At 43.9% G+C, this 14,554-nt stretch overlaps 1 protein-coding gene across 2 annotated transcripts in view; it reads right to left on the bottom strand.

Moving 5' to 3' along the window:
* SNX31 (sorting nexin 31) overlaps positions 1-14,554 on the bottom strand; it is a 74,278-nt gene that overhangs the window by 52,445 nt on the left and 7,279 nt on the right. The gene's annotated exons all lie outside the window — the stretch shown is intronic.

Genomic DNA, 14,554 nt, shown 5'->3' on the forward strand with positions numbered 1-14,554 from the left:
CGATGGGGAGTCCGCAGTCAGCAGAGGCCCGGCCCCTGCTGCTGACCGGAGAGGGACAGTGGTAGCCGCCGGCGGTACTGTGCTTGCCGCGGCCACAGGTAACAAGGCGGCTGCAGGTGGCGGGGAACAGGCCGCAGCCGCGAGCTGGAGAGAGACGGCAGTGGCTGCAGGTGACCGCAGCCACGGGCTGAGGGGAGGCGGCAGTGGCCACGAGTTGAACTGGGGGCGCAGGCTGGAGCGGGGCAGCAAGTCCCGGATATTCGCCTCGGTACCGTCCCTCTGGAGTCCTCGGTGAGTGTCCTCCCTGGCACTGGTGAGTCGCTCTCGCTTTCAGCCGCTCCCACGGTCTCCTGCTGTCTGTCGGTCTGCTGACTCATCGTCCTGGGAATTCCCCGCCTCCTTTATATTGGTCCCTCCCCCGGCCCATCTGTCTGTCACAACGGTCCGACCCCGAATTCTGTCCCCCGGAACCCAGATGAAGGCTCCCTTGGTTCTGGCCCGGACACTTGACGGGGGCCGTTCCTCCCACACTTGCACTAAGAAAGTCTATGAAATTGCTCTGGGTACTCAAACTCTTAAAAAGGTTGGACAAGTACCTAAAATCTCCTTTCTAAATATTTAATCTTTACACTGACTACTTTTGTAGTTAGGTTTATTACAAAATGCACTACACTTCTCAAACAAAAAAGTCAGGAAGTGCTGTAAAAAATACTGGAGGAGTCTCAAACTGGACATTACAGTAGGCTGGGGCTGCACTCACTTCCCTGCAAAATCTATTGCCCTTCCTGGAACAGGAAGTCAGCAGGAAGCAACCTGCAGTTAAACACATCCCCATGCAATCCTATGGGATTCCACAATTGCTGTGTCAATGCTGCTGATTTTACCACTGTGGAATTGCATAGCGGTAAAATCAGCATGTTCATTATGTCTGCAGAATCGAGGAGATTCCGCAGCCATAAATTGCATTGAAACGCTCACTCACGCAACCTCCAGTTATCTAGCCCAGTCCTTAGTTTCTCCACTAGTCTGGGGCCGGTCCCCTACTGCGACCTCGTCCCTCCACCTATGATCGGAGTGGATGTGGGCCCCACGGGTGGATTCCCCACTAACAGTGCCCCTAGGACCCCTTCATTCTTCCACTGAATCTTATCTTTGTTTTTCTGTCTTTCCTTACTCTTTCCAATGTCTGCTGGTCCAGGGCTGAGCCCTTACTGCTCAGGTCCCCAGCACCAACTGCTCACTTTTGCTCTGACACTTCCTTTAGCTCCCCTTCTGCTTTCTCCACCCACACTCTGCCTAGTCCCTCCCTGCACCTGAGAGGTCTGGTGTTGGATGCAAGTTTCTGGGTTCTATGTGGTGCACCCTCCTTACCAGAGAGCGGAATACCATACCTTGTTATGATTGGGTCACCGAGGAGGAAAGCAAGACCAAGCTAAGCCACAGAAAACCAGAGAGGTTGGCAACTAAGCAGATTGCAGACCCCTGACCCTATCCACACAACTAGCAGTAGCCATGGAGCGTACCTACGATCCTAGATGCCTCGACACTGACGGACAACTAACTAAGCGTAAAGCAAGAAAGGGGAAATCTAAACTGCCCCAGAGCAGACCCCAAAGGAATAGCCCCCAAACATTGTCAGTGAGACAAGATGAAAACACAAACAGATAGGAAAATAGACTGAGCAAACAATGGGGCCCACACTAATTAGACAGGACAGGAAAGAAAGACACTGTCTGCAATCACGCAAAAAACCCTGCAAAAAATGCCCAACACGTCTGATAGAAAAATACTGAAGTCACTAGACTTCGCCCACTATATAAGCACTCTGGTATATTCTGAAAGCAGAGCAAAAAGAGGCCAATCTAATAAGGGACAAAAACAAACTTGCACAAGCAGTAACATAAGGATGGAAATTCAGCACAGCCCCAGCTGGCTGACCACACAAAACTGAAATAGACAAAACCAGATCAAATGTGAACAATAGCAAAAGAACACTTAGCTGAGCATGCAGGGCCTGAGCTGGGAACCAAGACCTCAGGAGGCAGGAGAAAAAAAAAAAAAAAAAAAAAAAAAAAAAAATCACCAGCAAGGGATAGAGGGAGTCAGCTGTCTTAAATCCAGTCAAACTCCAGATCTCCAGTCACATCCTCATTATCAGGCCTCTGTTAATTAGATCAGCTCCATTACCTCCAGTAATCAGAGGGAGCCCGGAAAGAGAACTCACGACCCCTGTCAATATAACCAGCTCCACTACCTTCACTAGTAACCAGAGGTAGGCCAGAAAGCAAATTCACAACAATACCTCTGGTTTGTTGGCATATGCAACAGAAATGGACTTATTGTTTATGTAAAGGAGGACTTTACACTAGCCTGACATCAGATGGCGATAGTGTGAAGTTAAATGTTTGCTGTATTGTAGGGAGGGAAGTTCTCTAATGTTGATGTTAGGTTTACTTTTGCTTTTGACTGTATTATGCCAGCAGCACGACTGTGTGCTTCTGAATTCTTCTCATGTTTACTAGAGTTGAGAGACTTTGGTCAGATCGGGTTTCGTGAAACCCGAAAAACAAAATTTGAGTCAGATGAAACTGGTCCGACTAGGGCAAAAAAAGTCAGGGTTTCATCCGAAACCCGACCCCAATGCAAGTCAATGGGGAATAAAAGTCGGCATTGAGTGGATGAATGTCATCCGCTCAATGCCAACTTTTATTCCCCATTGACTTGCATTGGGGTCGGGTTTCGGACGAAACCCCGACTTTTTTTGCCCTTGTCGGACCAGTTTCATCTGACTCAAATTTTGTTTTTTGTTTTTTTGTTTCACGAAACCCGATCCGACCAAAGTCGCTCAACTCTAATGTTTACCCATAAGAAGTAAATACTGTTTACTGAAGATAACTTGCTCAGTGAAGTTCCTGTGTACTGGTTGATTCTCAAAAGATACACTCTGCTACAGGTTATGGACCCAGGCACCCAGGACAGACACCCAGGAGATAGTCCCAGAACACAGAATCCCAGAAGATAATTACAAGCAATAACCTCAGACACAGAAGCAGATAAGCTCTGTTAACAGAAGGAGATATAACCCAGTGAACGGAGACAAAAACAAAAAAAAAAAATCCAGATACAGAGGGACAAAGGAATGTTCCAGGAACTGGAGGGCCGCACACTGGAGATTACAGAGAATCACCACACAGGATATACAGGAACTCAAGAAAGAAGAATATCTTCATAAAACAAGATTATATAAAAATGATGTGCAGCACTGAGCTGAAACTCACAGTAGCTAAGCTGAACAGTAAAAATTATCAGTTATGGAAATTCAAACTAGAGATGTTATCTAAAGACAATTTATGGGAAGTAATCATTACAGATAGACCTAACATAGTAAGGCCGAAAAAAGACATTAGTCCATCCAGTTCAGCCTATAAAATTCTGTCAGAATAAATCTCCAGATCTACATCCTTCTAAAGAGCCTAACAATAACTGTAAGATACAATATTGTTATGCTCCAGGAAGACATCCAGGCCTCTCTTGAACCCTTCGACTGAGTTCGTCATCACCACCTCCTCAGGCAGCAAATTCCAAATTCTCACTGCCCTAACAGTAAAGAATCATCTTGATGATAATCAGACATGGGATAGAAAGACTAGAAAAGCTAGAGCCACCATTAGCTTATTAGTGGATGATGCTCAATTAATACACATAAGGAATGAGGATACAGCGAAAGGAATGTGGGAGACATTGAAAAATCTATATGAAAGATCCAGTTTAAATCACAAGTTATTTCTATTAAGAAAGCTTTACAGTATGAGAGTGTGCAAATGATGATATGCAGAAGCACATTCTCAATGATGGAAGTAATATCACAGCTAAGGTCTATTGGTGAAGACATTGAAGAAAGTCATGTAGCAGCAATATTGTGCAGTTTACCAGATTCGTATACAGCCTTGATAAATGCCCTAGACACAAGACCAGAAAATGACATCACATTAGATTTTGTGAAAATCAGACTAATAGATGAATATCAGAGAAGAGAACAGAAATCATTCTTCTACTGAAGAAAACAGTGGAAACGCTCTTAAAGCTACAGAATCTAAAAAACCCGATAAGAGTGTTTCAAATGTAAGAAAAATGATCATTTAAAGAAAGACTACCATATGGAAAGCAGAACAAAAATTACAACAGAGAGCATACACAGAAAGTGAACAATTTCCATTTCATGTGACAATAATTGGAATAGCACATTTAAAATAACAGACAAGAAATCAACACTTGGTTGGTTTATTGATTCAGGAGCAACGAGTCATGACAAGTGACAAGAATTTCTTCACTGATCTTGATTTAGATAAGAAGCCATTTATCTTACAGATGGACGCAAAATAACCGCAGAAGATATCTGACAAGGTATGCTAAACTGTTCAAACAAGTTCGGACAAAATTCAAAGATACTTGTACAGAATGTGTTGTATGTTCCAAAATTGGAAGGCGGATCGTTATCTGTGAAGCGTCTAACAGCCAATGGACTCACTGTAAAATTCAAAGACAATGTGTGCAATTCTAGCAGGAAACAAGGTGATAACCAATGTCAAGGCAGATGAACAATTATGTCATCTTGACACAAACGAACAGATGAAGGTATGTACACATGATCACAAGAACTGTATTCACGTGTGGCATAGACATCTAGGACACAGACACCCTGACAGTATAAGGGAACTACAAAGAGAAGAATTGACAAAAGATCTAAAGATATCAGATTGCTCAATTACTGTAAGATGTGAATGTTGTATAAAATATAAAGCCACAAGAATATCTATTCCAAAAGAAAGTTAGATGAAAAGCAAAAGACCACATGATTTGGTGCATACTGACACATGAAAGTGACTACATCAGGAGGAAATAGATACATGGTGACTTTCATAGATGACTTCATAGATGACTACTCAAGATACACAGTCACATAATTAAGAACAAAAGTGAAGTTTTTGATAAGCTTGTAGACTATGTAACAAGGTCGAGTAACAAATTTCAAAGGAAGCCAATTGTCATCAGAAGTGATAATGGAGGTGAATTTACAGGTCACAAAATAGAAAACTACTTAAGACAGACTGGAATAGAACACCAGAAAACTGTTCTGTACACACCTGAACAAAATGGAGTAGCAGAAAGGAAAAACAGAACTCTGACAGAAATGATGAGATGTATGCTGACAGATTCCAAACTACCAGAGAAATATTGGGGTGAGGCAGCAGTGACAGCTACATATCTACATAACAGACTTTTTTCCATAAAACTCCATATGAACTGTGGCAAGGTATGAACCTAAGTGTCAATCATTTAAAAGTTTTTGGATGTAAAGTTTTTATATTCATTCCAACAGAAAAACATTCCAAACTTCAAAACAGATCCATGGAGGGAATATTTGTTGGACATTGTGAACATTGCAAGGGATACAGAATCCTAGATCCCAAACAGACAGTCACGGTGAGTAACAGTGTGACATTCATTGGAGGATCTAGATGAAGACACTGATTTCAATTGACCAAAAAAAAAAAAAAAAAAAAAAAAAAAAAAAAAAAACACAGCAGTGACATAACCAAGACATTCAATGAGAGAAAAAAAAAAAAACAAAAAAAACCCACAAAAGGTAAACCACCAAAACGTCTCTCATACAAGACAAGCACAAGTAAAATTTATGAACCTACCTCTTGGGAAGACATACCTAAACTCCCTAAAGAAGCTAATAAATGGATAGAAGCAACAGAAATTAAATCCATGCATGACTCAAATACATGGACACTGACAGATTTACCAGAAGGAAGAAAAGCCATAGGATGTAAATAGATTTTTAAAGTAAAATACCAAACAGATGGCACACCTGAAAGATCCTGAGCAAGACTCGTAGCTAAAGGGTAGTCTCAAAGATAGGGAGAAGACTATGATGAGACATTTGCTCCAGATGTCAAACATACTACAATAAGAACTTTACTTACAGTTGCAGCAGTGAAACAGATGGAACTGTTACATCTGGATGTAAAGACAGCATTTTTGAATGGAGATTTAACAGAAGACATTTACATGGAACAACCTCCAGGATTCAAAGATGAAAGAAACCCAAACAAAGTTTGCAAACTACAGAAAAGCATATATGGTTTAAAGCAAGCAGCTAAAGCGTGGAATGACAATCTCAGAAGCACTTACAAATGAAAAATTTCAAAGAAGCAAAGCTGATCCATGCTTGTACACAAAAAGGCTGATGAATAGATGGATTTATGTACTTCCATGTAGACAGTTTGATTTGTTCTGAACAAGAAAGGGATAAAGAAAAGATTCTAAAAGTCCTGAAGCGACATTTTGAAATCAAAGACTTGGGAAATGTGAAACAGTACCTAGGAATACAGATAGAAAGAGATGACGGAAGTTTCCTACTGAATCAAAATCACATGATACAAGACATAAAAATTTGGATTGAAGGATGCAGAAACAGTAAAGTCTCCAATGGAAACTAATTGTCTTAAAGAGATGAATAGTGAGAAAAATATGTTACCAAATAATGAAGAGTACAGAACAGCAATAGGAAAACTACTGTATCTAGCGACTGTTACAAGGCCAGACATCGCAGCAGTAGGAATCCTGAGTAGAAAGGTGTCAAGACCAAATAAAGCTGACTGGAATGCTGTAAAGAGAGTAATGCGTTATTTGAAAGGAACCAGCAACGTTAAGCTCAAACTACCCACAAGTGATAATTGCATTTTAACAGGATACGTTGATGCAGATTGGGCTGGAGATCCAACTGACAGAAGATCTACCAGTGGACATATTTATTTCCTCTCAGGTGGACCAATAAGTTGGACAAGTAAGAAACAGTCAATTGTGACACTGTCTTCAACAGAAGCAGAGTATGTTGCCGCAGCACATGCAAGTCAAGAAGTTCTGTGGTTAAGACAATTGTTGACAGACTTAGGACAACCACAGTTTGAACCGACAAAACTGAAAGACTACAACCAAGGATGTCTTGTTGTTAAATATTATTAGTTATGGATTAGTTATGGAGTTGTATTCTTATCACACTCAGTTCTGTACTGGACATTGCCTTCCACTAACACTGCATGTGCTATTTTAGCAAGTGGTAAATGTCAGCTCCACTACATATTTTAAGCTTGAGGTAAATGTCAAACTCCATGTATACCGAGATCACGTGCTTTAAGAGACGTATATAATTAATGGCTAACTGTAGAGGTCGCTTGTTCCTTCCCTCACCATCATGAGACACAGACGCAAGATGTCATCTCTTCACGGACATAACTGAACAGCTGGTATGTTAATCCAACTCACATCCAGAGAAGCTATGCACTGCAGGACACATGTCTTTTCAGAGTTCCAGGAAAGAAGGTTATAAGCTTAGCTATGAACTAATGGACAATCTCTCTTTCACCTATTTTTATGTTTTTCTGTAATCTTTTCTTTGATGGAAGAATCCAAATAAACCACTACAACATTTTTATAAGAACATTTGCATTGTCATATTGCATCTGGTAACTAGTCCTGAGTATTTTATAAGAATACGCATTTTTTACACTTGTTCTTGCCCAGATGGAAAGTCAATCCAAGAACCAAGCATATTGATGTGAAGTATCATTTCTTGAGAGATCATCAGGAACAAGTAGTCTTGAAGTTGGACAATATTCTAACTGAAGAAATGACAGCAGACATCTTCACGAAGGTGTTGAATGCTGATAAACACCAGAGACTAATAAAAAAGTTGGGTTTGACTGAATAAGTCCTTACTGTTGAGAAAGGGTGTTAGCATATGCAACAGAAAAGGACTTATTGTTTATGTAAAGGAGGACTTTACACTATCCTGACAGCACATGGCGATAGTGTGAAGTTAAATGTTTGCTGTATTGTAGGGAGGGAAGCTCTCTTGCTATTGTTAGTTTTACTTTCGCTTTTGACTGTATTATGCCAGCAGGGCTGTGTGCTTCTGAATTCATCTCATGTTTACCCATAAGTAGTAAATACTGTTTACTGAAGATAACTTGCTCAGTGAAGTTCTCCTGTGTACTGGTGGATTCTCAAAAGATACACTCTGCTACATGGTTGAGGTGTAGTACCTCTGTGGCGACTGAACCCTCAGAGGCACCACAGAAGCACTGGCTTTCTCTGCCCAAGAGACAGATGTTGCTCTGGTAGAGTGAGCCATAAATTTCTTGGGCGGTGGAAGACCCTGGACATGATATGCCTCAGATTGCCCTATTGATCCAGTTGGCAATTGTGGATCTGGAAGTCTTCTTCCCCTTATTCTGGCCTCAAAAGGTGAACAAAACAGGTTTTGTCCTTCCTAGTTTTTTTGCCCCCAATCACCTGAAGATAATGGAGTACATTCTCTGAACATCCAAAGTGTGGAACCGTTCTTCCTTATTTCCTGGCTCTTGATAAAAGGAGTGAAGAATTATCTCCAGAGACTTGTGAAAGACTACTTTGGGAAGAAATTATGGATCAAAATCACAGAATAAGTCAGTCCTGCAAGATCTTCATATAGGGTTCATTGATTGAGAACTTGTAATTCGCCCACTCTTGGCTGTAGTTCTTGCTACCAGGGAGGCAGATTTCCAGGAGAGTCCGTCTATGGATGACAAGGACTCTAAAGATGGTAGTGTGAGCTCCTTCAACACCACATTCAGGTCCTAAGATGGAACCAAGTTCGTAGCTCTTGGATGTATGCAGGATACTGCAGTCATAAACCTTCTAATCCATCGGTGAGCCAACGTCTGGTCAAAATATGAGCTTAGGGCCGCCACCTGAACTTTGAGCGTGCTAGGCCTGAGACACTTCTTTAGCTGTTCCTGCAGAAAATCCAGGATCTGAGCCAAGTTCGGCTGGTGTGGGTTAGGTCGTTCAGGTGCACTGCATGAGATAAAAAGGTCTTCCATATCTTCTGGTATATAGAGTTTCAGCTTTTCTGTAGTGTCCTAATGACCCTGACAATCCTCTGGTATGCAGGATTGAGAACTCAGAAGCCAGGCTTTCAGCTGTAACCTCTTGGGATCCAGATGAAATATTGGCCCCTGGTGGAGGAGGCTTCTTACCGGAGGTAGCTCTACCAGTCCCTTCTGTCCTGAGGTTGGCAAGGGTCCCGAACCAGCTTCTTTTGGGCCAGAATAGTGCTGCCAAGATTACCTTGACCTTTTCCCCACTCATCTTTTGTAGAATCCTTGGTAGGATTGGTAATGGAGGGAAGGCATAGGCCAGTCTGAATATCCATGGGTGGGCTAATGCATCTACACCTAAAAAGGGATCAGCTGGATTTGTTGAAAAATATTGATCCACTTTTGCATTCTGTCCACTTGCAAATAGATCTACCTCTGGATGGCCCCACCTTCTGCTCAGTATCTCAAAGAGCTCAGGACCTAGACTCCACCCCCCTGGATGAATTTCAGTTCTGCTCAGAAAGTCAGCCTATATGTTTACCTCACCCTTTATGTGCAGAGCAGAGGGAGAGAAGGTGTTCTTCAGACCACAAAAATATTCTGGCCGATGTTACTTCAGATCCTCGTGCCTTGAACTTCCTTGATGAAGGTGGGCAACTGTTGTCATGTTTTGCAAGATTAGGGAGGTTTCCACCCCTCCCTTGTGGGCCATGGACATAAAAGCCGTCTTCTACAGCACATCGGAGATTACCTGTCTGAATCCTGCTCATATAGGTACTATACACATGATCAGGTTTTTAAATACATCGGTTAGGGACTGCTCTGATTGTGTTACCTTGACATTAGGTAAAGCAGCTTAGTATAAATTTTTTGCAAAAAAAAAAATTACCAAATACCCCGTTTTGTTACCTTTTTACTAGCACTTGCTGTTTACTGTTATTTTTACAGCAGAGTATTTTCATTAGTTTGTTTTACTGTGTTTCAACTGTGGTCATGTTGTCTGAGTATATTTTGACATGGGTATCCTGGACTACGGTTACTGCGGTCTTGAGTACCTCCTTTACCGCCTTCAGTTCCCTGAAGTTTGAGGATCATTGGCTTATCTCGTCTGACCAGCATCCCTGGAATACGTGTTGGGATACCATGGCTCCCCATCCTTTCCCCACTGGCATCCACTTTTATAGTGATCGCTGGGTCTTGCATCCAGGGAACCCCTCCGCTTAAGTTCTTTGTTTTTAGCCACCATGTCAATGAGGTCTTCACACGAGGCGGCATCCGGATCTTCTTGTCCAAGGATTCTGGGGATCCGTCTGGCGCCCCTGAGGGTTCAGTCGCCACAGAGGTACTGCACCTCCTCCTGAGGTGTAGTATCCCACTCTCCAGGTAAGATGGTAACACCTGACCAGCCTCCAACACCCGCATCCCACACAACATAGTGTAGCAAAGCACCTTTGGTGGCTCCCTGCTTGGAACACGAATAGTGCTGGGAGGTGGGTGGAGCTTAGACTGCACAAGAGAGCGGGAGAAGATTAGGACTAGGTCAGTCTGTGAGAGAAGCTTCCCTGAGAGGGATGGAGTGAAGGAGGTGATGCAGCAGACTCCTGTGACCTGGAGCTGCTGGCACGGGAAAGAACTAGAAAGCCTGATTCTCCAGAAGGAAGAAAGATTAGTATGGAACGTAAGGAGAAGAGAACTAAGGACTAGGGTCGGAGTGGAGCCCTTCCTCAAGTTCTAAGCACATGACTGGGGTCCGGTCCCCGAGGTTGTATGGATGCTATGGCCCTGCTGCAGACATCGGAGGAATAGAAGTTGTCACCACTTTATTCCCACTTGACTTGGGGGCACAACAGCAACGCGAGTGAGCCGGGACTTGATAGCAAGGAGTCCCTGAAGCAGGCTACAGCTGTCTGCTGCACAAGTAGAGTTCTAAGAAACATCTGAAAGGAGGAACTTCAGTGTAACTCAGTACTGTGAGTACCTTGAATAAGCGCTAGTGTGGAGACGTTCAGAACAGGCACAGGAAAGGGAGAGCTGGAAAGGTTAATTCCATCTGTCTGGGAGTTGACTGAGCCCCTGATCTGGAGACCACAGCATTGAAGCAGGCACCTATCTGTGCCAAGAACGTGAGTAAAAGAACTGGAACTGCATTCATCTGTCTCATTGCCTTCTTCCTGCGCCAACCCACTCAGCACTGCTACATCTCTGTGCCTAACACTGCACCATTTGTTTCTCCTCACTATCTCATTTGCCAACCTCATCTACTCCACCCTGGGACTACAGCCCTACCTGTGGAGGGCTACAACATCATTGCTGCACCACACCATCTGTCCCAGAAAGGCAACCCTGCAGCGTTGTTCAAACTGACCAGAAACCACAGGTGGCGTCACAAATCTCAATGACTTTATCCCCATCATTCTACCCCCTTTTACATGGACGCCCAGGGCCACGGACCGGGTCACCGCTACTGTGACACTTTCTTCTGAGATAACAGGCCTGGCACCGAGTACCCCACAGCCCTGGCGGGCAATCCACGTCCAGTTTGCCAGGATATGCGTCTGAAATGTTCTAGCGTGTGCTTGTGGATGCCGTGTCATTGCCCCATATGCTGCACACTGACCAGACAGACGCTGCATAATTGTGCCTTTTGTCCCTACTCCCAGGGGGACCATTACCTTCTTGGCTCTCCTTTTGAGCATAATGCAAATGACAGCAGTACAATACATAGTACTGTGATGGTCAATGTGACCGAAACGTCTATACTGTATGTACTGTACGTTAAAAACTACCTTTTCGCTGGAAATTATATAGTGTGCCAAGTTTCTATATTCATATGACTTCGGACTAGGATCCTATTGCTGCACCACCACTTTTATAGCTGTGCTAAACGGTTTTTGTATTGTAATAGATCCGAGAACCAACAGCCCATCTTAATGAGATAAGATACTACAGGGCAGGAAAATTCTTTGATTTTAACAAGACCTATTTTTGTTTGGGCAAGAAAGATGTTTAGCTGTGTGAGTCTAGCAGCACTCCTAAGAATGTCTTTGTTGTTGCAGGAATTTTTTTTTTTTTTTTTGATGTTCACTATCCAGTCTAGAGACGACAAGATCTGGGTCACCATCTGTAGATGTTCCTGTAGCATGGGTACTGAAGGAGCCACCGACAAGAGGTCGTCGAGGTATGGAACAATGAATATGCGATGACCTCTGATGTATGCCGTGACCTCTGACATGATCTTTGTGAAGTTTCATGGGGCTGAGGATAGACCGAATGGGAAAATATTGAATTGATAATGTCCTGTGTGCAACTGGGAATCTTAAGAATGTCCCATAAGTTGAATGGATCAGGATTAGTGATGAGCGAGTATACTCGTTACTCAGGTTTCCCCGAGAATGCTCCGGTGGTCTCCGGGTATTTTGGCGTGCTCGGAGATTTAGTTTTTGTCGCCTCAGCTGCATGCTTTGCAGCTGCTGGACAGGCTGAATACATGTGGGAATTCCCTAAAACAGGCAACCCCCACATGTATTCAGGCATGTATATACTACTCAACATGCTGAAATGGTGGCCTGCTCCTACCACCCTAGTTCATTGATACACAATACACACTGGATTGGTGCACTTGCAAGTACACCCAGTGGCTCATACATACAGTCATCTGGTGGAAACCATGGTCCCCCAGGATCGAAGTCCCTAGTCTGGGTAAGTGAGGGCTTATGGTGCAATGTGCCCCAGGAGTGGTCACCCTGGTGGGAGTCTGAGCTTACTTGGAGTGAGACCCCAGGTAAGTCTTAGACTCCATAGCACACCGCACCTAGCCTTTCATTCTTCTTCAGCACCCTACCCCTATTCCTGGCCTTTGGGTCAGGAAGGTGAATTTTTATAAACTCGGTCAAAGGTCCAGTCAGCTTTGGGCTGAGAAACCAACACGAAACAAGGTTCCCAGCCTCACTTGGGTGAGAGTGTGGTTAGACACTAGGAGCACGAAAACTGCTCTCCCCCGGCCTCAGCTAGGGAGAGCATCAAAGATCCCTGACCCTCGCTGTGGCCTTCTGGCTCAGAGGGATGGGGATAGTTTATTGGGGACCCTCTCCTCAAGGAAGTGTCCACATGAATCCTCATCTTGTGCACCGTTATGGTGTGTAGAGCCTTGGATGTTGCTTCAATCCAAAAAAAAAAACCTCCCCCTCACCACGCTTATGTATTATATTGCCCTACATTACAGAATGTTGTGTCTCAAAATACTTGTAAGATGCAAAAACCTGTATTATCAGTTCATCATAGTGCACTGAAACCTGTGCATGTGTCAGATCATATCAAGTTGCAAGAACAAGCTCTTAAACAGCCTTCAACTGAACATAAAGCAAACATTTTACTAAAAACGACTGTCACTTGCTCAAAATATTTCAGTAAAAATTCCTTGTAAAAATTCCTGAGCTCCCGATTTTGTTCCCCCCCCCCCCCCATTTTACTCTGTCACTCCTTTGCAGAGATATTTGTTGCTGTACATTAGTTGCTTTTATAGCCCAGTATGTGAAATCTCCACTTGCAGTCCAACTGGGCGTTTCATCAAAGTCTCCTTTGGGGACACTTTCACCCTACTCTCCAACATGCAGATGGATCACCCTCAGGGCAGTGGGGTGTTTTAGTTGGTAGCAGGCCGGTGTCTTAAAGAAGATGTGTCGCGGTGGCAGTGACCCGGTCCGTGGCCCTGGGTGTCCACGTAAAATAGGTTTAATAAAGTTTGTGTAGATAAATTTCGTGACGTCACCTGTGGTATCTGGTCAGAGGTGACCAGCGCTGAAGTGCAGATCCTCTAGGACAGATGGTATGATGCAGCAGAGGTGTAATAGCTCTCCACAGGCAGAGCTGTAGTCCCAGGGCAGTGGTAGTAGAAGTTGAGGTAGATTGTGTAGTGTTTAGGCACAGAGATGTAGCAGTGCTGAAAGGTGACGCAGGAAGAAGGCAGAGACACAGCTGAACGTAGTTCCAAAGCTTTACTTACATTTCTGGCATAGACAGGTGCCCGCTTCAGTGCCGTGTCCTCCAGGTGAGGGGCTCAGCCAACTCCCAGGCAGATTGAGTACACCCTTCCAGCACTCCCTTCCATATGTGCCTTTTCTGAACGTCTCCTTACTAGCGCCAATCTGAAGTACTTGTAGTTCTGAATTACACTCAAGTTCCTCTTTCTTGCTGTTACTCAGAACTCCACTCACATGACAGGCAGCTGTAGCCTCCTTCAGGGACTCCTTACAATCATGTCCTGGCTCACACACTTTGCTACTGTGTTGTCGAGTTTTAGGTGGGAATAAAGTGGTCACAACTTCTATTCCTCCGGTTTCTTCTGTAGAACCATTAGTATTCACACAGCCTCGGATACCGGCGCCCGGCCTTTGGCACATTAACTTAGGGAAGGGCTCTGCTCTAACCCTAGTCCCCAGCTCTCCTCCACACGTTCCGTACTTTTCTATCTTGCTCTTCCTTTCCAGCAGCTCCAGCTCACAGGAGGATGCTGCATATACATCCTTTCACTCCATCCCTCTGGGGATCTGCTCTCACTTCCTGTCAGCTTTGCCCCCTCTAGTGCAAACTAAGCTCCACCCACCTCCCAGCACCCTTCATGAACC

This window comes from Dendrobates tinctorius, unplaced genomic scaffold, assembly GCF_039654945.1.
Source record: "Dendrobates tinctorius isolate UK_male_01 unplaced genomic scaffold, ASM3965494v1 ptg000165l, whole genome shotgun sequence".
Lineage (NCBI taxonomy): Eukaryota > Metazoa > Chordata > Amphibia > Anura > Dendrobatidae > Dendrobates > Dendrobates tinctorius.